General features: G+C 34.2%; 1 protein-coding gene across 10 annotated transcripts in view; it reads left to right on the top strand.

The window, feature by feature from the left end:
• The first annotated feature begins 1144 nt into the window (after positions 1 to 1144).
• b3galt1b (UDP-Gal:betaGlcNAc beta 1,3-galactosyltransferase, polypeptide 1b) overlaps positions 1145 to 21976 on the top strand; it is a 231741-nt gene continuing 210909 nt past the window's right edge. For 7 of the 10 annotated variants that reach the window (XM_048194640.1, XM_048194639.1, XM_048194643.1 and 4 more), the window contains exon 1: positions 1146 to 1233. The gene's annotated coding sequence lies outside the window, so the exon portion shown is untranslated. Of the gene's footprint in view, positions 1234 to 21976 lie in introns of all 10 variants that reach the window. The other 3 variants (XM_048194644.1, XM_048194641.1, XM_048194637.1) reach the window with 1 other exon arrangement.

Genomic DNA, 21976 nt, shown 5'->3' with positions numbered 1-21976 from the left:
TCTCCATAAGATGTTTAGGTTGGTAAGGTACTGTTTTTTTTTGTTTTTTTTTAATGATAGTTACAGTTCACTGAAATAATAATATATCAAATGAAAGATAATTACATTAAAACAATCAATTCAATAATTAAAATAATGAAGACTGGCTTTCATTTGACATGATTTTATAAAACGTTTTAAAAATATATATGACTGTTTTCAAAAAGCAAATGTATTTTATAATTTATAAATGTTATTATGTAATTACGTTTTTATATAATAAATTGTATATAATAAATTGCACACACACACACACACACACATATATATTTAATATATATATATATATATATATATATATATATATACACACACAAAAGGTAGGGACACGTTTTTATATTTTATATTACACGTTAATTTATATTTGTATATGTTTTATATAATTTGTATGTATATACATGTAATTAATTTCACAACTATATATATATATATATATATATATATATATATATATATATATATATATATATATATATATATATATAGTCATGATATATTAAATAAATACATATATATATATATATAATTAATTTCACGACATATATATTTTCACAGTGTGTGTGTGTGCGTATATATATATATATATATATATATATATATATATATATATATATATATATATATATATATATATATATATATATATATATATATGAGATGCTTTACAGGTATTGTCATATTTCGGTTTATTTTAATATATATTTGATCAAGAAAATGAACAAAAAAAGAAATCAGATGGTACTTTGAAAAACCAAATATGTGTGAAAAAAAAAACTAATATGTGTGAAATGTATGAAAAAAACAAAACAAATATGTGTGAAATGTGTGAAAAAAAAAACTAATTTGTGTGAAATGTTGCTGTATTTTTATTTACATTATTTTGCCCAGTGCTATATACTTGAATTAATGTTAAACACAAATATGTTTGTTTTATGTATTTCTTTCAAATTACTGAAATAATTAGATTTTTTTTTTTTTTTTTTCAAAACGTCAATCAACCTTGCTATGCAAAACAGAGTAGCTTGTCTTACTGCTGATTGGCTGTGTGTCTCCCAGAGACACATGTGATTGGACGACGCGCTTGTCATGTAACGGCTTCCACCATCATGTTTCGTGGCGCAGAGGATTCGGGCTCATTCTCTCACACACTCACTCACGGCAGCGCGAGTCCGGAGGATGGAGACTACCAAACCGGTAGGTGAAATGCGTTTCTCTCACTTCTCGCTGAAGAACGGTTGACAGCTCAGACCTGCCGAATGGAGGGGAAATGAGTTCTGATGGTTGCTGTGGATTTATGGTGAATCCTGGAGTTTGTTTAGTGCGCTGAAGTGTGCGCTGGGTCAAAGCCGGTGATTATTAGTGATGGAGGTGTCAGAGACTTCGAGTCTCGAGCGCGATACTGACGCTGTCCGAGGTGCTGAAACTGAGCAACGCTTCTAACTACACTGTAAAAAAAAAAGTAGGACTTTTAACAGAACAGTATTTTTAATATCTATCCTTTTTAATAGTTATAAAAAGCATGCAAATTATCATTTTTTAAAATACCTTGCAATGTACAGAGACATTTTATATTAATTTTAACAAAGTAATGTGTATACTTTTATCGTAAATTATTGTTTGTGTGTTTTTTTTTTTTTTTTATGAACAAAAAGTAAGAATGACCTTATGAATTGGGAAAGAAGAATTCCCTGAATTTAATTGGCAATGCGAACTAATCGATAATGCACACTGGAATGTTTATGTTGAATGTTGGGTATTTATTTCAAGTTTGTAGCATGTGTCATGTTTTACGCTGATGGAGTTTTGAACTTTAAGTCATTAATGTGGCCTTCTCTTGTCAACTGGTATTGTTGTCACTACATTTTACTGTAATATTTTAATATCAACTAAGCAGTTTTATGACTCAGATCAAGTACAAATCGATCCTTATGTTAGCAAACACGTTACCACAGACTTTGAGAAATCATTTTTATCTTAGTCTCCCAGGTGAGGTGTTTTTTTCTCAAACAATTACATCCCCTGCTCTCAAAGTTCATTGATATTCGAATCACCTGTCTGTGTTTTATCTGCTTTTGAAGACATAGAAATGGTATTTTCTTTGTGCAAGTATCATATTAGATGTCTTTTGAACCACATAAATTGACCAGATCTTTCATTTTCAACAGTGTTTTGACTCTCTCATTCATGCTATGATGCATAATTTATTGCCCCACATTCTAGCCTATTGATTAGAGGTCGAGTTTTCTATTTAACAAAGAGTAAAAACTAGTATCTTACTCACAGGTCTTTCAAAAATTGGTCATTTATGATCTATGTTCACTACCAGCAGCAAGTTTGGATTTGTGCCACCATTTGATAAATGACATCATTTGAACTTACAGAACTTGCATCTCTCTTTAAGGAAAATTGCTCCTTGATAGTGAAATTTTAATATAAATAAGCAGTTTACCGTGAAATAAGCTCTCTGTTCAAAACCTTACAGTGTCTAAACATCTGGCAGAACATTACAAAGGGGCATTACTACGAAATGGGTGCCTTTTCCCATTAGATTAGGAGGTTTCTAAAGTCAGCATGAAACGGAAAATTGCGGTCATGTTTTCTTCTCCATTGTGACGTATATCTGAGTGAAACGGCTTTTTGAATGAGAACAAATGTAGGGTAGGACTTGATTTTGTCCTTTGGGATTTCATTGGATTGTTGTCGTTTGCCAATTGCTGTGATCTGCGACGAGAGTGACAGGCTGCTGGAGGGAAGAGATTATTGCCCAGCATTCGCACTTAATGTGTTTGATTAAAGATTATGAGAACACGTGCATTTAAAAAAATAATGACGTGCACAGATAAATGATTTATAATAAACACTGACATATTTTATAAAAATAAGGATTGTCAATTTTGATTTCATAGTGACTTTTTTAAAGTCATAAACATTTCATTGGGTATAAATGTGTTGCTAAATTGCATTGTGCCATCTCCAGATAAATTATTTAATATACAGTCAAACCAAAATTTATTCAGACTCCTTGAACATTTCATTCATTATTACAGTTTATTCACTATAGTTTAAAAAATGAAATGAAATATGACAAGATCTCAGAGTTAAACAGTGTCAGAAAAAAAAAAAAAAAAAAAAAAATTATGTCAGATAACACTTAAGCAAAACATGGTCATGTCAAAGTGTCTGAATAATTTTTGGCTCCAAATTGTTATCAATTTTACTGGTAGTCCACTGTATGAAGAATTTTTGGGTATAATATGTCACAGTTTACTTTATTTTGCTATCCTCACTTACATAAATGAACTATAGTGCCCTGCCACTAGTAAAAATATGTGTCTGAATATTTTTTGGTTTGACTGTACATTGGGACATAATTTAGCCTTCCTAATTAATTAAGTTTTAACAGTTTAGTTCGACATTGCATAATTGCAAGCAAGGTCATGAAACTGGTGCTTCTTTGAAAGAGAATTTAATGCTGATATTTCTATAAATAATCTTTTCAAATATCAGTTGTTTGCTATAGATAACCATGGTAACAGGGTTGATAAAGCAGAAGATGCACTGATTTAAAAAAAGAGACTAACTTGTCCTTGAAGAGTTCACTTCTTGAAAGGATGCTGATGTCATTTTGGCTTTTAGTTTTTAGGGTTTAAGGAAAAGTTCATTGGTCTGCAAATTGATACAGATAGTTGATGCATAACCTGGGGAAGCAAATGTAAACAGATTAGTGTTGTCAAAAATATTGATATTTCAATATGTATTGACACTGAAATATCTGAGACGGTTCCAATACTTCTTTCCTGCAGTATCGATATACCAATACCAGCTGTGAATTCTCAATCTCTCTTCTATCTGACGGTGAATTGGCACACACCCACCTCCTGTCACTCACTAGTCTCATTCACTCAAGTTGAATTGTGCTTATATTGTGCATACCTGAGTTGCTCCCGCAGGTTTTGCACTCACACCAAAAGCACACGCACCACCGATCTATATAAGTGGCACTCTCATAAAGCTGCCTCTCAAACAGCTCACGAGTACCAAATTGACCTCTTTTTCATGGCTTATTGCGCTTAAACGGTCGAATACATACCAAATTATGTCAAAATGTCCTTGGTGCATATTCAGGTAAATACAGTCAGTTTTGAAATGTAAGTAGTTGAGAGAAAAAGCATGTTGTGTAACAGTTTATTGGATCTGTGCATAAGCTCTTAAAGTGACAGCAGCCTAATAAACCTGCTGGTGTCTGTCAATCAAAGAACAAAAGACAAAGAGAAAATCATTTGCTGCACTTGACTGAATAACATTTGTAACTTTAATTGTAAGAATTAATCTGCATTTAATTTTTACAATGAAAACTATCCAGTGTAGGGATGCACCGATATGAAAATTCTGGCCGATACCGATAATTCTTTATATTTGAAAGCTGATAAACAATATATTGGCCGATAAATCTAAATTCAAATTTTTATATAATTTTGAGAGCCTGATTACAAAAACAAAAGCTCACCATTAAAAGAAATGTCCCAAGCACACAATTATAATGTTCTCATTATAATTTTATGTAGTTTATATGACAGACTTACACTGTACATGTTGCACTTAACTGTATTTTCCTTTTTGAAGTGATTTCAATCATATTTCAAGCAATTCAAAACCATCATGGCAAACATCTGAAGTGTCTCAGCTGAAAGAAATAATCCATTATTTATCGTCTTTAATATATCAGCCAAATGTTCTTATCAGGCCGATAATGATAACATTAAATATATAACATAATATATATATTGTGCATCCAGTGTTCGTTTACTTTCATTTCTATAGTTTTTCTTACCGTTAGACCCAACTGAAAAACTTAAAGCCATGTTTTTTTCATTCGTCTCTTTATTCTGTTGTATTCATTTGTGTGATCATTTGCAATTTATTTATTCTTCTTTTATTACTGACTGTTCACTTGTCATTTTTTAATAAATGTAGTTCAATGGTTCAAATAAATCCTCCCTGTGTTGTGTGTAAGCTATTACAACCAAATTTCCCAAATTATCAAATAATTATGAGATAACAAATTATCTGGCGGATGGTATATATGGTGGTTTTCCCTGTGGTATCGAAAATGGTATCTAAAAATATATAGAGAAAGATAAAGGTAAAATTGTAGCTGTAATGTTAATATTTGCTAAGAAGGAGTTGGAAGTTCGCAGAAGGCAACTGTCAATATTAGCACAATGTTCATTGCTCAAGTATTTTTATTACGTAATTATGTACGAGGGACTCAAACGGCACCCGTTTTGTAGAATGGCCCATATGCCGTGGTGCATTATCTGATTCAGTCGTGTGTTGGTTTCAGCAGCATCACCTGTTTCGGCGGGCGCTCTGCGTAACGCTCTGCTCACATGTGTTGGCGGTTCTGTCTCCTTCATTTGCTTTAGTTCTCTTTACTGTGGTTCTCAAGTTGTAGTTGGGAAAGCAAAATAGGTGTTTGATGAGGATCGTTCCTCCCAGGCGTTGTTCTTCAGGGCAAATCAAAGACAGTAAGTCACTTGTCTTGTAGTGAGGAATGGGCACCAGCTCGCGCTTTCTCTCGGGTTTATTTCAAATCCAATATGAATTGTGCTGATGCTTTGAATTTGCTTTTGTGACCTTGGCAGCGTTTGCCTGGTGTATTGTTTAAAATGTGTTCTGTAAGTCGATTCCCGGAGGGGAAGTCTGCATATCAGAGGTTTCTCTTTGTCCCAGGTGTCTTTTATGTATTTTGTTTCTGTTGAAATGTTCTCTGTGGTGTCCTGTATTCCCTAGAGGACTGATTTTTCCTTTGAGGGTAATAAATGCAGTTTTATGCTTGACTTGTGGCCTCAATGCAATCATTTCTGTCATTACCAAGTGAATTCTGTTGGAAAAATGTAATTTCTTTATGATTAGGTGAGCACTCGTTTCCCTATGGAAGCCTAAACGTGCAACCTCTGGCGTACAGTCACTCGGAGCATATTTTTATCTGTTTTGCTCATGTTTTAATTGCTGTTTGGAGTCTGTCTGCTTGGCATTGACGTATTGATCAGGTCTTAGAAAAGCCTCGATAACAGGCAGATCTAATTGATTACTGTGCATTGACATGCAGGGGCATTATGGCTCACCACGAGCACAGACTGGGAATATTGATGTGTGAAATTAATTCCAAGCATGAGCAAGGAATGACTTTCACTTATTTGAGCTTGTGCCACTGTTCTAATGAAAAAGCTCGAGCGATTTTCCATTTTTTCAGTCTTTCTGCGAGCGCACATTCCGAGCGTGTTTGGGAATATCGTGTGTAGTCTCTTTGAGAAAATTAAGACTCCCCAGCCAAAACGCATTGGCAGCTTTTGCACTTGTTATCAGGCTTTTGGTTTTGAACCTTCTCGGTGTGTTAAATCAGCTCATTATACTGCTATATTTCCAGTCTTCTTTAATTTGTTCTGTTAGACAGGCCAGGAAAGCCATCTCCGTTTAAAGGTGTTCTCTAGGGAAAACTTCAGCAGCAGACGGAGTGGGTGTTAAGCGGAGGGCAGCCGATAATGATCATCTTTCCGACTGCTGAAAGTTGCTTCTAATGATCTGCAAATAAAACAGAGGTCGCCGCTATTGTATTTGCTCTTCTGAGAGATTCTCCTGACAGTACTTCTGGGATAGGCAACATCTCATAACCTCTTAATTATCAATTAGCAAGCTCATAATAGTCTTACCGATATCAGATGTTTACAATGAAGATCGTGTTGTTGATATGGCTTATTTCAAGCTTGGCTCTATTCCGATTCAGGAAGAGTGAGTGTATTTAAAGGGATAGTTCACCACCCCCCAAAAAAAAAATCAGTTACTCACCCTCATGTCATTCCAAACCTGTAAGATTTTTATTCATCTTTGGAGCACAAATGAAGGTATTTTTAATAAAATCTGAGAGGTTTCTGTCCCTCCATTGATAGTCCATGCAACTAAAAAGTTCATAAAGAGATTGTAAAACTAATCCATACGAATTGAGCGGTTTAGTCCGAATTTTCTGAAGAGACATGATCGCTTTATATGATGAACAGATTGAATTTAGGCTTTTGTTCACATTTAAACATTCATCAGTGCACACATCAGTTGTGGTAAACGGAAGCTCAAGCATGTTCGCTTGATGTGCGAGGACCAATGAGGTTCATTCTCGTGTTACACAGCACATTTGAGCTTCCACAAGAACCAATGAGGTTTGTTCTCTCACATCAAGAGGTTGAGCTTCTGTTCATGTTCACTGATCAGTGTTTAAATGACAAAATGGTAGTTGCTTGGACTGTCAATGGAATGACAGAAATCTCTTAAATTTAATCAAAAATATCTTTAGTTGTGTTTTTAAAGATGAACGAAAGTCTTACGGGTTTGGGTTAACGTTAGGGTAAAGTGTATAATCTCTGCGCCACAAGTGCCTGTTTTTAAATGTTTCAAGTAATGCCAAAAAAGGCAGTAAATGGAATCCCCCCCAAAAAAAGATTCCCAATTTATACACTAGATTTTGTAAGTCTTGTTTTTGAAAGAAGTCTCTTCTGCTCAACAAGGCTGCAATTATTTGACCAAAAATACAGTAAAAAAAAAAAAACTGTAACTGTTTTCTATTGTTTTCTACTTGAATATGTCAGAGCTGAATTTTCAGCATCATAACTCGTCTTCAGTGTCACATGATCCTTCAGAAATCATTCTAATATGCTAATTTGCTGCTCATAAAACAAAACAATTGAAATAAAACATGAACACAGTTGTGCTGCTGCTTTAAGGTGCCCTAGAATCAAAAATTGAATTTACCTCGGCATAGTTGAATAACAAGAGTTCAGTACATGGAAATGACATACAGTGAGTCTCAAACTCCATTGTTTCCTCCTTCTTATATAAATCTCATTTGTTTAAAAGACCTCCGAAGAACAGGCGAATCTCAACATAACACCGACTGTTACGTAACAGTTGGGATCATTAATATGTACGCCCCCAATATTTGCATATGCCAGCCCATGTTCAAGGCATTACAAAGGGCAGCCAGTATTAACGTCTGGATCTGTGCACAGCTGAATCATCAGACTAGGTAAGCAAGCAAGGACAATAGCGAAAATTGGCAGATGGAGCAATAATAACTGACATGATCCATGATATCATGATATTTTAGTGATATTTGTAAATTGTCTTTCTAAATGTTTCGTTAGCATGTTGCTAATGTACTGTTAAATGTGGTTAAAGTTACCATCGTTTCCTACTGTATTCACGGAGACAAGAGAGCCGTCGCTATTTTCATTTTTTAAACACTTGCAGTCTGTATAATTCATAAACACAACTTCATTCTTTATAAATCTCTCCAACAGTGTGTAATGTTAGCTTTAGCCACGGAGCACTATCAAACTCATTCAGAATCAAATGTAAACATCCAAATAAATACCATACTTACGCGATTGGACATGTTGCATGACGGACACTTTGTAAAGATCCATTTTGAGGGTTATATTAGCTGTGTGAACTTTGTTTATGGTGTTTAAGGCAACCGCGAGCTCTTGGGGCGTGAATCGGCGTATTTATAATGATAGGCAGTTAAAAAAATTATATAAAAATAAAAAAATTATGGGGTATTTTGAGCTGAAACTTCACAGACACATTCAAGGGACACTTAAGACTTATATTACATCTTTTGAAAACATGTTCTTCGGCACCTTTAATATATTTGTGTAAACCATGATACATTTTCTTTCAGGAATTTGATGAATAGAAAGTTCAAAAGAACAGTATTTATTTGAAGTAGAAATATTTTATAACATTTTAAATGTTTTTAATGTCAATAATGTAATCAATCTAATTAATCCATGCTGAATAAAAGTATTAAGTTCTCGTAAAAACAAAAATCCACCCCTTCCCAAATTTTTGAACGGTAGTGTGTATTGCTTGCAAATGTTGCTAATGTTATATTATGGCCACTCTAACCAACAGATTGTAATACTGTTTTTGTGCCACTAGTAAGAGTACACTCATTTCTGGTTTAATTGAGTTGGATAAAAAGGCTTCTCTCAGAGCTAAATGAGATTCATCTATTCAGGTGTGTCTTGCTGTAAATGCATCCAAGCGATTCGACCCCTCTGAACTGAGTCACACCAGCCCTCTGTCAGCAAGCAAAACTATACCTGAAAGCATGAGAGCGTTTTACAATGCCAGGCCACACACTCAGAGCATAATGCAGTTTTTACTTTCAACTCAGTCCCTCTCTTCGCTCCCAGTAAGTGAAGCTCTTATCCAAGGCAAAGGATTACATTTTTTGCCCATTTATGTAAATGGATATCTACTGAAGCAGTTCAGATTAAACGCCTTGTTTGCTGCAGGGTACGTCAATAATATTTCACAGCCTGGATTTGAACCACTAACCCCTCTATGCTCTTTTTTTCCGCAGAGCATCACCTAACAAAAGTATTGGATAGGCCTGTATCACCCACAGCAGTCTAAATAATGTCACAGCCACTCAGCGATTATGTATTGGGGATTTGTAAAGACTTTGTAGATGCTTTTAAGGTTACCTGAACAAGAGCAATTTAAGTTCTGTTTTTACTTCATACACATTTTTACTTTTATTTATTTAAATAATGTTAAGGAAAATAACTAACAAAAATATAATAATATGTTATTTTAAAATAAAATAAAAATGTAATTAATTAATACATTTATTTATTTATTCATTCATCTTTTTTCTCTATTGATACTTGTGATGTTAAGGAAAAATAGCAAGCAAAATAACAGTATATTTTATTTATTTATTTACATTAAGGAAAAATAAAAATGACATTAAATTAAATGGCTCATATTACTATGGAAGCTTGTTTCCATCACTAAATAAAAAAAAAAAAAATGTAATTGTGGCTTTTTATCTCACAATTCTGACTTTATTGTTCTCAGAATTGCAAGATTTAAACTTGCAATTGTGAGTTTTAAAGTCAGAATTGCGAGTTATAGGGGCGGTTTCCCGGACAGAGATTAAGCCTAGTCCAGGAATAAAATGGCCTTTTAAGCCAGATTAACAGAAATCTGCTTTCTCTGTCATGGTTTAAAATAGTCCAAGACTTATTCTAGTCCAGAGTTTAATAAGCTGATTTCCTGGAGGAAGACTAGAGCTACTCCAGGACTAAATTGAGGTTTAAATTAAACCTACCAGGAGGCAGGTTTAACTTCAGATTAACGTTGTGTTTCAAAGAAGACTGTTCACTTTATTTAAACAATTTATTTTGATTTAACACCATTGTTTCTGGTTCAAATGTGATTGCTTCATGTTAAATTGACTTGAAATGTTACTAGAACTCACTTGAAGTTTTCATTTTGAAATAACGTTTCAGTCAAGTAACCCAATCAAACAGGACTTTCACTTCCCATCATGTGTTGCACTGGGCTGTAGTGGGAGAGTAAATGTTGAAAAAGTGTTATTTTATGCAGTTTTTAGAAAGATGAGAATATGGAGAGACATCTTACTGTTTAATGTTCTATTATGTAAAAGTTTTTGTTAGTGTTTTTTAGAGATTACCCTTATGGTGAAGTGTTGAGCTTTTGCTTGGGTTGAGAACCTGCTAACAAGAATTGTCTATTTTATATAGTGAAGCAACCACTATGATATTGCTTTAGATCAAACCTGCCCATTTCTACCAAATCAATTACAAACCAAACCGTTTAGACTGCCATCACCAATTATCACATGTGTAAATAGTTAGTTTGTTTCTGTGTAAAGGACAAAACAAAAGCATTTATATTCATAGGATTATTATAGAATTCATCTATTTAAATAGAATTCATTACAAACAGATTTCCAGGCATTTCTCTTTTTCCCCCCCACAGTTTATGTATTTTGCTTGCTTTAAAAGAACTGTCTCTAGTTTAGAAAAGTTTTTTTTATTATTATTATGCAGTCTTCTTCTGCTGCCATTGTTTTCCTTGGATTTGCTTCTCAGTTCCATGCAATTTTAAGCTTTTCTTGGTTCATTCCATGTTTTACAGGCAACCTCTCTCATGCTAATTCAGATTAGCACAGTTGGTTTTAAATTAATCTAGTTTATTTTAAGTCTGGACTCCATAGTCCAGGATTTAGAAATCTGTACTTAATCTGTGTTTCAGAAAGCCATTTTTTAAGACACAATTCACTATTCTAGATTAAGACCTATCCTGTCTTAATTTAACCCTGTCCGGGAAACCGCCCCATAAAGTCAGAATTGTGAGATATAAAGTCAGAATTGAGTAATAAAGTCAGAATTGCGAGATATAAAGTCAGAATTGAGTAATAAAGTCAGAATTGTGTGATATAAAGTCAGAATTGAGTTATAAAGTCAGAATTGTGAGATATAAAGTCAGAATTGAGTAATAAAGTCAGAATTGCGAGATATAAAGTCAGAATTGAGTAATAAAGTCAGAATTGCGAGATATAAAGTCAGAATTGCGAGATATAAAGTCAGAATTGAGTAATAAAGTCAGAATTGCGAGATATAAAGTCAGAATTGAGTAATAAAGTCAGAATTGTGAGATATAAAGTCAGAATTGTGAGATATAAAGTCAGAATTGAGTAATAAAGTCAGAATTGCGAGATATAAATTCAGAATTGTGAGATATAAAGTCAGAATTGTGAGATATAAAGTCAGAATTGAGTAATAAAGTCAGAATTGCGAGATATAAAGTCAGAATTGAGTAATAAAGTCAGAATTGCGAGATATAAAGTCAGAATTGAGTAATAAAGTCAGAATTGTGTGATATAAAGTCAGAATTGTGAGATATAAAGTCAGAATTGAGTAATAAAGTCAGAATTGTGAGATATAAAGTCAGAATTGAGTAATAAAGTCAGAATTAAGTAATAAAGTCAGAATTGTGAGATATAAAGTCAGAATTGAGTAATAAAGTCAGAATTGTGTGATATAAAGTCAGAATTGAGTTATAAAGTCAGAATTGTGAGATATAAAGTCAGAATTGAGTAATAAAGTCAGAATTGTGTGATATAAAGTCAGAATTGAGTTATAAAGTCAGAATTGTGAGATATAAAGTCAGAATTGAGTAATAAAGTCAGAATTGTGAGATATAAAGTCAGAATTGAGTAATAAAGTCAGAATTGTGTGATATAAAGTCAGAATTGAGTAATAAAGTCAGAATTGCGAGATATAAAGTCAGAATTGAGTAATAAAGTCAGAATTGCGAGATATAAAGTCAGAATTGCGAGATATAAAGTCAGAATTGAGTAATAAAGTCAGAATTGCGAGATATAAAGTCAGAATTGAGTAATAAAGTCAGAATTGTGAGATATAAAGTCAGAATTGTGAGATATAAAGTCAGAATTGAGTAATAAAGTCAGAATTGCGAGATATAAATTCAGAATTGTGAGATATAAAGTCAGAATTGAGTAATAAAGTCAGAATTGTGTGATATAAAGTCAGAATTGAGTAATAAAGTCAGAATTGCGAGATATAAAGTCAGAATTGAGTAATAAAGTCAGAATTGCGAGATATAAAGTCAGAATTGCGAGATATAAAGTCAGAATTGAGTAATAAAGTCAGAATTGCGAGATATAAAGTCAGAATTGAGTAATAAAGTCAGAATTGTGAGATATAAAGTCAGAATTGTGAGATATAAAGTCAGAATTGAGTAATAAAGTCAGAATTGCGAGATATAAATTCAGAATTGTGAGATATAAAGTCAGAATTGTGAGATATAAAGTCAGAATTGAGTAATAAAGTCAGAATTGCGAGATATAAAGTCAGAATTGAGTAATAAAGTCAGAATTGCGAGATATAAAGTCAGAATTGAGTAATAAAGTCAGAATTGTGTGATATAAAGTCAGAATTGTGAGATATAAAGTCAGAATTGAGTAATAAAGTCAGAATTGAATAATAAAGTCAGAATTGTGAGATATAAAGTCAGAATTAAGTAATAAAGTCAGAATTGTGAGATATAAAGTCAGAATTGAGTAATAAAGTCAGAATTGTGTGATATAAAGTCAGAATTGAGTAATAAAGTCAGAACTGCGAGATATAAAGTCAGAATTGAGTAATAAAGTCAGAATTGCGAGATATAAAGTCAGAATTGAGTAATAAAGTCAGAATTGCGAGATATAAAGTCAGAATTGTGAGATATAGAGAGATTTTTTTTTTTTTTTTCCCAGTGTTAGCACGCTGGGTTTTTCTCCTAGGGGTTTTTTTCCACCCCTGGGAGTCAGCCGACATTGGCTTAATGTAGCACCATCTTGTATATGTTACATATTACCACGCTTGTTTGTACAGCTTATTTTTAACCACTTCCCTTTTTTCTGTGCTTCTAATATGTAAAGCTGCTTTGAAACAATTACCAATTGTAAAAGCGCTATATAAATAAATTTGACTTGACTTGACTTGACATATAAAGTCAGAATTGAGTAATAAAGTCAGAATTGCGAGATATAAAGTCAGAATTGAGTAATAAAGTCAGAATTGTGTGATATAAAGTCAGAATTGAGTAATAAAGTCAGAATTGCGAGATATAAAGTCAGAATTGCGAGATATAAAGTCAGAATTGCGAGATATAAAGTCAGAATTGAGTAATAAAGTCAGAATTGCGAGATATAAAGTCAGAATTGTGAGATATAAAGTCAGAATTGAGTAATAAAGTCAGAATTGCGAGATATAAAGTCAGAATTGAGTAATAAAGTCAGAATTGCGAGATATAAAGTCAGAATTGAGTAATAAAGTCAGAATTGTGAGATATAAAGTCAGAATTGTGAGATATAAAGTCAGAATTGTGTGATATAAAGTCAGAATTGAGTTATAAAGTCAGAATTGTGAGATATAAAGTCAGAATTGAGTAATAAAGTCAGAATTGTGAGATATAAAGTCAGAATTGAGTAATAAAGTCAGAATTGTGTGATATAAAGTCAGAATTGAGTAATAAAGTCAGAATTGCGAGATATAAAGTCAGAATTGAGTAATAAAGTCAGAATTGCGAGATATAAAGTCAGAATTGAGTAATAAAGTCAGAATTGCGAGATATAAAGTCAGAATTGCGAGATATAAAGTCAGAATTGAGTAATAAAGTCAGAATTGCGAGATATAAAGTCAGAATTGAGTAATAAAGTCAGAATTGCGAGATATAAAGTCAGAATTGTGAGATATAAAGTCAGAATTGAGTAATAAAGTCAGAATTGCGAGATATAAATTCAGAATTGTGAGATATAAAGTCAGAATTGTGAGATATAAAGTCAGAATTGAGTAATAAAGTCAGAATTGCGAGATATAAAGTCAGAATTGAGTAATAAAGTCAGAATTGTGTGATATAAAGTCAGAATTGTGAGATATAAAGTCAGAATTGAGTAATAAAGTCAGAATTGAATAATAAAGTCAGAATTGTGAGATATAAAGTCAGAATTAAGTAATAAAGTCAGAATTGTGAGATATAAAGTCAGAATTGAGTAATAAAGTCAGAATTGTGTGATATAAAGTCAGAATTGAGTAATAAAGTCAGAATTGCGAGATATAAAGTCAGAATTGAGTAATAAAGTCAGAATTGCGAGATATAAAGTCAGAATTGAGTAATAAAGTCAGAATTGCGAGATATAAAGTCAGAATTGTGAGATATAAAGTCAGAATTGAGTAATAAAGTCAGAATTGCGAGATATAAAGTCAGAATTGAGTAATAAAGTCAGAATTGCGAGATATAAAGTCAGAATTGAGTAATAAAGTCAGAATTGCGAGATATAAAGTCAGAATTGTGAGATATAAAGTCAGAATTGAGTAATAAAGTCAGAATTGTGAGATATAAAGTCAGAATTGTGAGATATAAAGTCAGAAATGAGTAATAAAGTCAGAATTGCGAGATATAAAGTCAGAATTGAGTAATAAAGTCAGAATTGAGTTATAAAGTCAGAATTGAGTTATAAAGTCAGAATAGTGAGATATAAAGTCAGAATTGAGTAATAAAGTCAGAATTGTGAGATATAAAGTCAGAATTGAGTAATAAAGTCAGATTTGCGAGATATAAAGTCAGAATTGAGTAATAAAGTCAGAATTGAGTTATAAAGTCAGAATTGCAAGATACAAAGTCACAATTTTGTTACAAAGTTGCAAAATTCTGACTTTATAGCTCACAATTCTGACTTTATTACTCAATTCTGACTTTATTACTCAATTCTGACTTTATATCTCGCAATTCTGACTTTATAACTCAATTCTGACTTTATATCTCACAATTCTGACTTTATAACTCGCAATTGTGTTTATATCTCACAATTCTGAGAAAAAAAAGTCAGAATTGTAAGATATAAACCTGTAACTGCAAGAAAATATGTCAGAATTGTGAGTTACCTCTTTTATTTTTTATTTTATGGGGGAAACAAGCTTTCATATACTACACCACAAAATATAAAGAAAAAATAATAATATTTTGCATACAATAAAGCCTTTTTTAGAACCATAAGTATTTTCTTTCTTTTCTTTTTGAATTGTGCAGTTATTTTCTTAACAGTTTAGTATATTTCCTCCCAAATTATGCTGAATTGAATTATTACAGTATTATAAGTATTACTGTATAAAATTATTTAATGATAATATATAAAAAAAAAATAATAATAATAATTACAGTAATGAGGAAAATGTGCTTAATTGTTATCTTAAATGATGGTCTTAATATTGTAATATTTTTCAGAATGTATAATATACTTTATTTCTTGTTGTATTATGAGGTGAAGTATAATCTAGGTAGGTTCTTGACAGGTTTTCGTCTGATTCACTTTGAAAGAAGGTGATTCACAGTGACTGAGACCATGGAAGAAGAAAAAACATCCTCTCACGGTTAAGTTGTCTGACATGTCGCAACATCTCAAATCATCCTGCAAATGATGCAAGACGAGAAAGTTTTATGCCATGACCGAGATGGAATTTTTTCCACTTTTTAGCCTCGCTCATCTCCACGTCGACTCGAATCCTAGCACGTTTCAGAAGAGAAAATCCAGTTTTGTTGCCATCTGCCTGACTATTCCCTGACTAATGTAGCTTGCAGTCCCTTAGAGATGTTGCTTAAATTCTGTACAGATTTGTTCCATTAGATTGCCTTCATCTAGTTGTTTTTCCTCCTGCTGCTAACAGTTCAGTTTGAGTGCAGTCGCTATCCACCGCTTTATTTCCTGCTGCTACAGGAACTGACAGCATCTGGCCACATCAGTCAGAAGAAACATTCCATGTGGAGAAAATCACTGTATCCTTCTCCGCGGAGCAAATCCCCAGGACATCGACCTTCTAAACAACGGCTCTTTGAGAGCTTGTTCACGTGGGCGTGTTGTTAAATGCGTGGAGTGTGCGGAGCTCTGTGTACTGCCAGAGGAGAGGAGCCAGATTATTTATCCAGAGAGCTGGAACACGGAGCAAGCTCTCCGCTGTCGTGTCACTATACGGTGCAAAGGTATGGCGAGCAATTCAGCCTCTGATCAAACGCCATGTTCCTCCTGGATGATCTTGCAGGTGGGTGCAGAGCTTCCGTCCCAGATTCCTCATGGAGGAACGATGTCACTTTGTTACCCTCTAACGGATGCGAGCGTTGACAGATGTGTCAGTGTGCGTCCTTTGAAATATCACAGCTGAAAATACATGAAATAAAATAATGACAAGAGGCTGATGGAGATGAAAGATAAAAGACAAAGAGACACAGTTGTCCTAATCCAGTTATGATTTGTATAGAGGAAAAATAAAATGCGACTCATCGCACCGTATTTTGCCTGCTGGTGTAGCTGTGATAATCTCCAGGTTGTAATTCTGATTTGATGTTATCGGATAAAAACGGCTGTGATATCTCTAATCTCGTGTTCCCCGGTGGGGTGATTTTCTAAGATGAGATTTTCGAAGTATGAAGGGACCCAAAAGTCTGAGAGCATGTAGTGAAAATGCTTCGAATAACTATGTGAGTGAAAGTTTAGGAGAAAATTGACTCTCAGCATTCGTTTGTCTTAATTTATGACAGCAACACTGGAGCAAAAACTGATGATCATGTTCTCCATCATAATTTGAGATGTTTGTGAGTTTAAATGTAAAAAAAAAATCCCAGATTTTCAGTGTGAATGTCTTTCATTGTCTGTACTGCACACGTGCTGGATGAGCAGCTTTGGATATTAAGTTTTCCAGCAGTCATTTACTGGTGCTAATTTCATGGCTGTATAACTGAAAAATAATGTTGGTACTCATTTAGATTATTGGTGTAGTTTAGTGGCTTTTTCAGAGTGCAAAAATGGTGTTCTTGTTTCATTTATATAAACCAGAAGCCCAAATAATCGATTACCCACATTAACAAATGCTGCTGAGGGGAGCATTTGTTAGTGGAATTGATGTTAGAGCATAAACAACATCTGCAAAGTTACAACGCTCAAAGTTCAATGCAAAGGGAGATCTTTTCTTTTAAAGAAATTGCTTTTTAAGGACTACAACAAATGGCTAGTAGGGACTTCTTCCCGACATCATAAACCCCGCCCCCGAGACCACGCAACAAAGGGGGTGTGGCCATGTTGGGCTGCTTTAGAGTTGCTGTAGTAGAGTGTTGTTACCATGCCGTCGTTTTACGCCGGACTGCTTCACAAACGACCATCAGTTCAATGCTGGATTTGCACAGAAGATTAACATGACGGCACATGCTAGTGGATGAGTTGAATCAACTCCACAGCAACTACGTAAATTTATCCACTAACCATTCAGAAACTTCCAGTTTCATTCTAAAAGTTGTAACTTCTTCCTGAGTCTCTCCATCAGTGTCGACTCCGGTTTGAACAATGTAAGGCTGAACACCGTTACTGACAATCCTCATTTTGGCTGCGTGAGATTCTCCAGCTTTGTTGTTGTTGAGCTGTTAAAGCTCCGCCCTCTTCTGGAAAGGGGGCGGGAGCAGCAGCTCATTTGCATTTAAAGGGACGCACACAAAAATGCGTGTTTTTGCTCACACCCAAATAGGGGCAAATTTGACAAGCTATAATAAATGATCTGTGGGGTATTTTGAGCTGAAACTTCACAGACACATTCTGGAGACACCAGAGACTTACATTACATCTTGTGAAAAGGGGCATAATTTAATACTCTTATTGCATGACAACTGCAGACTCGTTTGAATTTCTTATAAAGAATTTTAGGAGAAACATCTGAAACAAAGAAAAAACAAACTGCTTTGTTTGAAAACGTTTGTCGTTCTGCATTATAGATGCTCAGGCAAATAGAAAATAGTGAAAGTCATGAATAGAGCAGCTTACCGGTCTCTGTGAAGTGTGCAGCGTCTAGTGCGTTTAACGTGTCTGTGATGGAGTGTAGATCGAGCTGAGATATTTCAAATAGAGTCTGACATTCGGTCAGCATGAGTGGAGTGGGGAATGGGTTTCTGTAGAGCATTATAGAAAGGCTGTCACATGAGATTGCTGGGCGGCATCCGGTTAAAAATGCAGCCAGTTGCAGCAAAGCACATACGTTAATAAACCCCGCAGAAATAATGCCTTTATAAAGGTTTTCTTAGCTAAATTAAAATTCTGTCATCATTTACTCAGTCCTTCAAGTTGTTACAAACCCATATGACTTCCTTTGTTCTGTGGAACACACAAGATGTTGTTTATAGCAGGAAATCTAAGCTGCTTTTTTCCATATACACTTAAAAATAAAGGTTATTTATTGGCATCAGTGGTTCCATGAAGAACCATGAAGATCCATATAGCACAAAAGGGTTCTTCGGGTTATTTAAATGTTTTTTTACACCATGACAAAATTCTTTTAAAGAACTGGTTACTGAAATGTTCTTTGGGGAACATCACTGTGAAACCCCCTTTTGGAACCTTTATTTTTAAGAGTAATGCAGGTTTGGTTGAGTGAACTATCTGTGATGAAATGGTTTGGATGAAACGTTAAGACATGCATGTGCAGTCATTTTTAGTATGGGTGGATCATTTCTGTTTAGCAACAATGGCAGGGTATGTTCTGATCTCCATCAGTCATCTCAATATTTTCAAGCAGTGCTTTAGTCGCCTTTACTTGATGAGGTCATAGTCTTGTTTTAAAATCAGCCAAGAGATCAATGAGACCCGCTCGATTTTACAGTCCCTCCTCTTCAGTCACTTTTAATAAATAGGAGATCTATCTTTACAATCCAATGCAGCCATTTTATTATCATTGACTAATGGATCCTCACAAGCACAGGGTTCAGCTAGCTGCCAAGGTAACATTTCTAATTTTTTTTTTTAAGTTATTCATCTAATATTTATATTTTTATTTTATTTTAGCTTTATTATTTTCACTATTTTATAATAGTTTTATATAACAACAACACTGGAAGTTCATGAATATTGATTAGGTGAAGTAGTGTCCATTAATCAATATTCATGAGCTGAAGTGTCTGCAACACCCCTCCCCCCCACACACACACTAAACGGCATGTGAAAAATTGTAGTTGTTTGCTTTACATATCTTTTTCTGTCCAAATGGGCAGTTCTTGGCCAGAATGAGCTGCCAAATGGAGCAGTTTTTACTCTGATAGTCAAAGTCTGACTCTGCAGCATTAGGATCAGGGGTGCATCACTTGTACATTGCTCCACACGCTGCTGGGTTTCAGACAGACCGACCTCAAAGTTATTAACAGACATTTTCAAGGCTAAAGCACTCTGTTTTTTTGCCCTGTTATTACCAGTTATTGCCACGTTACTGTATCTGCTCAGGATGAAGGGAAGGAAAAGGGCAATCAATGTTCTTGGAGAGGCTGCAGCCCGGCCGCTTAAGAGATGGAAAACAAATTCCGTGCCAAGTTCAGTCTTCATAACTGACACCTCACAGATCGGATATTGAGCACCACAATTTATTACCAATGAGAGCCTGACTGCTCCTAGAATAAAGGCAATAACTCACTGAGTTCCAGAATCACCCACGGAAACTTTCCCAGCTCTCGAGATTTACTTTAACCCTTTAGCATCCATGTCGTATGCTGCAAAACTGAGCGTTTAAACGAATGAATACCTGCTGGTGACAACTGTTTTCTTAGTATAGAGAAGTTTAGAAGTACCATGCTTATGTGACTGTTCATCTGTATCGTATATAATTTTTGTTACAGTTAGCCAAAAGAGTATTTGCTTTAGAGGTTGATTGATCGGATTGCAGTGTGTTGACTACATCAACAGTGTAGGAGACTGACAGGAAAGAGAAGAAATTGTTGAATAAAGTTGTTATTTTTGTTTTGTTTTTGCACACAAAAAGTATTCTTCTCGCTTTATAACATTAAGGTTGAACCACTGCAGTCACGTGGACTACTTTAAAAATATCTTTACTACCTTTCTGGGCCATAAAATTGGTGATAACATTGCTATCGGAGGTCAGAAAGCTCTCGGATTTCATCAAAAATATCTTAATTTGTGTTCTGAAGATGAACTAAGGTCTTACAGGTTTGTAAAAACATGAGGGTGAGTAATTAATGACAGCATCTTCATTTTTGGGTTAATTCTCGGAGAATATCCTGCAGCATTTGAGTGCAGTCACCACTTGCTTCAGTATTTCCACTTGTGTCTCTTGCAATAACATTCATTAATTTTAAGTGCCCAAATATTTTTTGAAGCCACTTTGTTATTTGCATATGTGGCAAAGAATGTCACAACTCATTTTACTTCTGTAATCTGATGTATTTCCCCAAAAAAAAAAAAAAAAAAACAATGAAAAATGTGGGGTGGGAACCCATTAGAAGTTGATTGGATCCTAAAAAATAAACTTTTCATACCAGAATGGAGTCAGGTGATTGAAAAAGAAGGTATTTGTGATAGCAGCCATACATGAAAGTAGGGATGCACCGATATGAACATTTTGGCCGATACGATAACCGATAATTCTGTATATTTGAAAGCCGATAAACAATATAGTGGCCGATAAATCTAAATCCAAATTTTTATATAATTTTTGAGGGCCATGATTACAAAAACAAAAGTTTCACTGTTTAAAAGTTATGTCCTAAGCACACAATTATAATGTTCTCATTATAATTGTATGTAGCTTATATTATATTATAGACAAAATTGCACTGCACATGTTGCACTTAACTGTATTTTCCTTTTTAAAGTGATTTCAAAAATATATTAAGCAATTTAAAACCATCACTGTGAACAGTGTTTATCTGAAGTGTCTCAGCTGACGGAAATAATCCATTATTTATCGGCTTTGATATATCGGCCGAATTTTCTTATCGGGGCAATAACATTAAAAATGAACATATATCGGCCAAAACTGACATGGTGGCCGATATATCATGCATCCCTACATGAAAGTCATTTCTGATGTGGAATAAGTAATTATATTTTGATAAAAGTTTACAAAGTCTACTTTTTTATTTCAAAATAATGTGGACGAATGAATCATGCACAATAAGACTAGGAATATGTTTTAAACAAATTAATGATGTCATGTAGACTTTAGGCTCACATCACAGTGGTTTGAACTGTACTGGACTGGACCGTGCTGATCGTTATATGCTAACTAGCACTTTGATTAGGCTGTAATACTACAGCAGTATTCAGATCACAAGCATGTCAAACAACACAGCCTGTCTTATCAATTCACGCCTTCCCTTTTCATCTCTTCTCCTCTTCTTTACCAATCCTTCTATTCTTTGTTCTTTAACACGCCATCTGAAAAGACATTTGTAATCAAACGAACCTCTGGAGTGTAAACCTCAACAGCAGGTGGTTTGTCCTTGGCATACTAATGAGCAGGGAGTGACATATCAACACAGCCACACAGACTGGGGTTAGATGCAAAATGGTCTTTCAAAAGCAGACTGTAACTTGAAACTCCTCAATTTCAGTCTGGGATGTCACATCTACCGACTGTTTTGCTGAAATCTCGCCCACTTCAGTTGGAAGTTTGACCGATTAAAATGGATTGTGGTGACAGACTAAAAGACTGCTGTTGACATTTCCTGTCACGTATTGCGA

This window comes from Megalobrama amblycephala, linkage group LG6 (genome assembly GCF_018812025.1).
Source record: "Megalobrama amblycephala isolate DHTTF-2021 linkage group LG6, ASM1881202v1, whole genome shotgun sequence".
NCBI classification, from domain to species: domain Eukaryota; kingdom Metazoa; phylum Chordata; class Actinopteri; order Cypriniformes; family Xenocyprididae; genus Megalobrama; species Megalobrama amblycephala.
The sequence above is the reverse complement of the archived record's forward strand: the minus strand, read 5'-3'. Positions and strand labels throughout refer to the sequence as shown.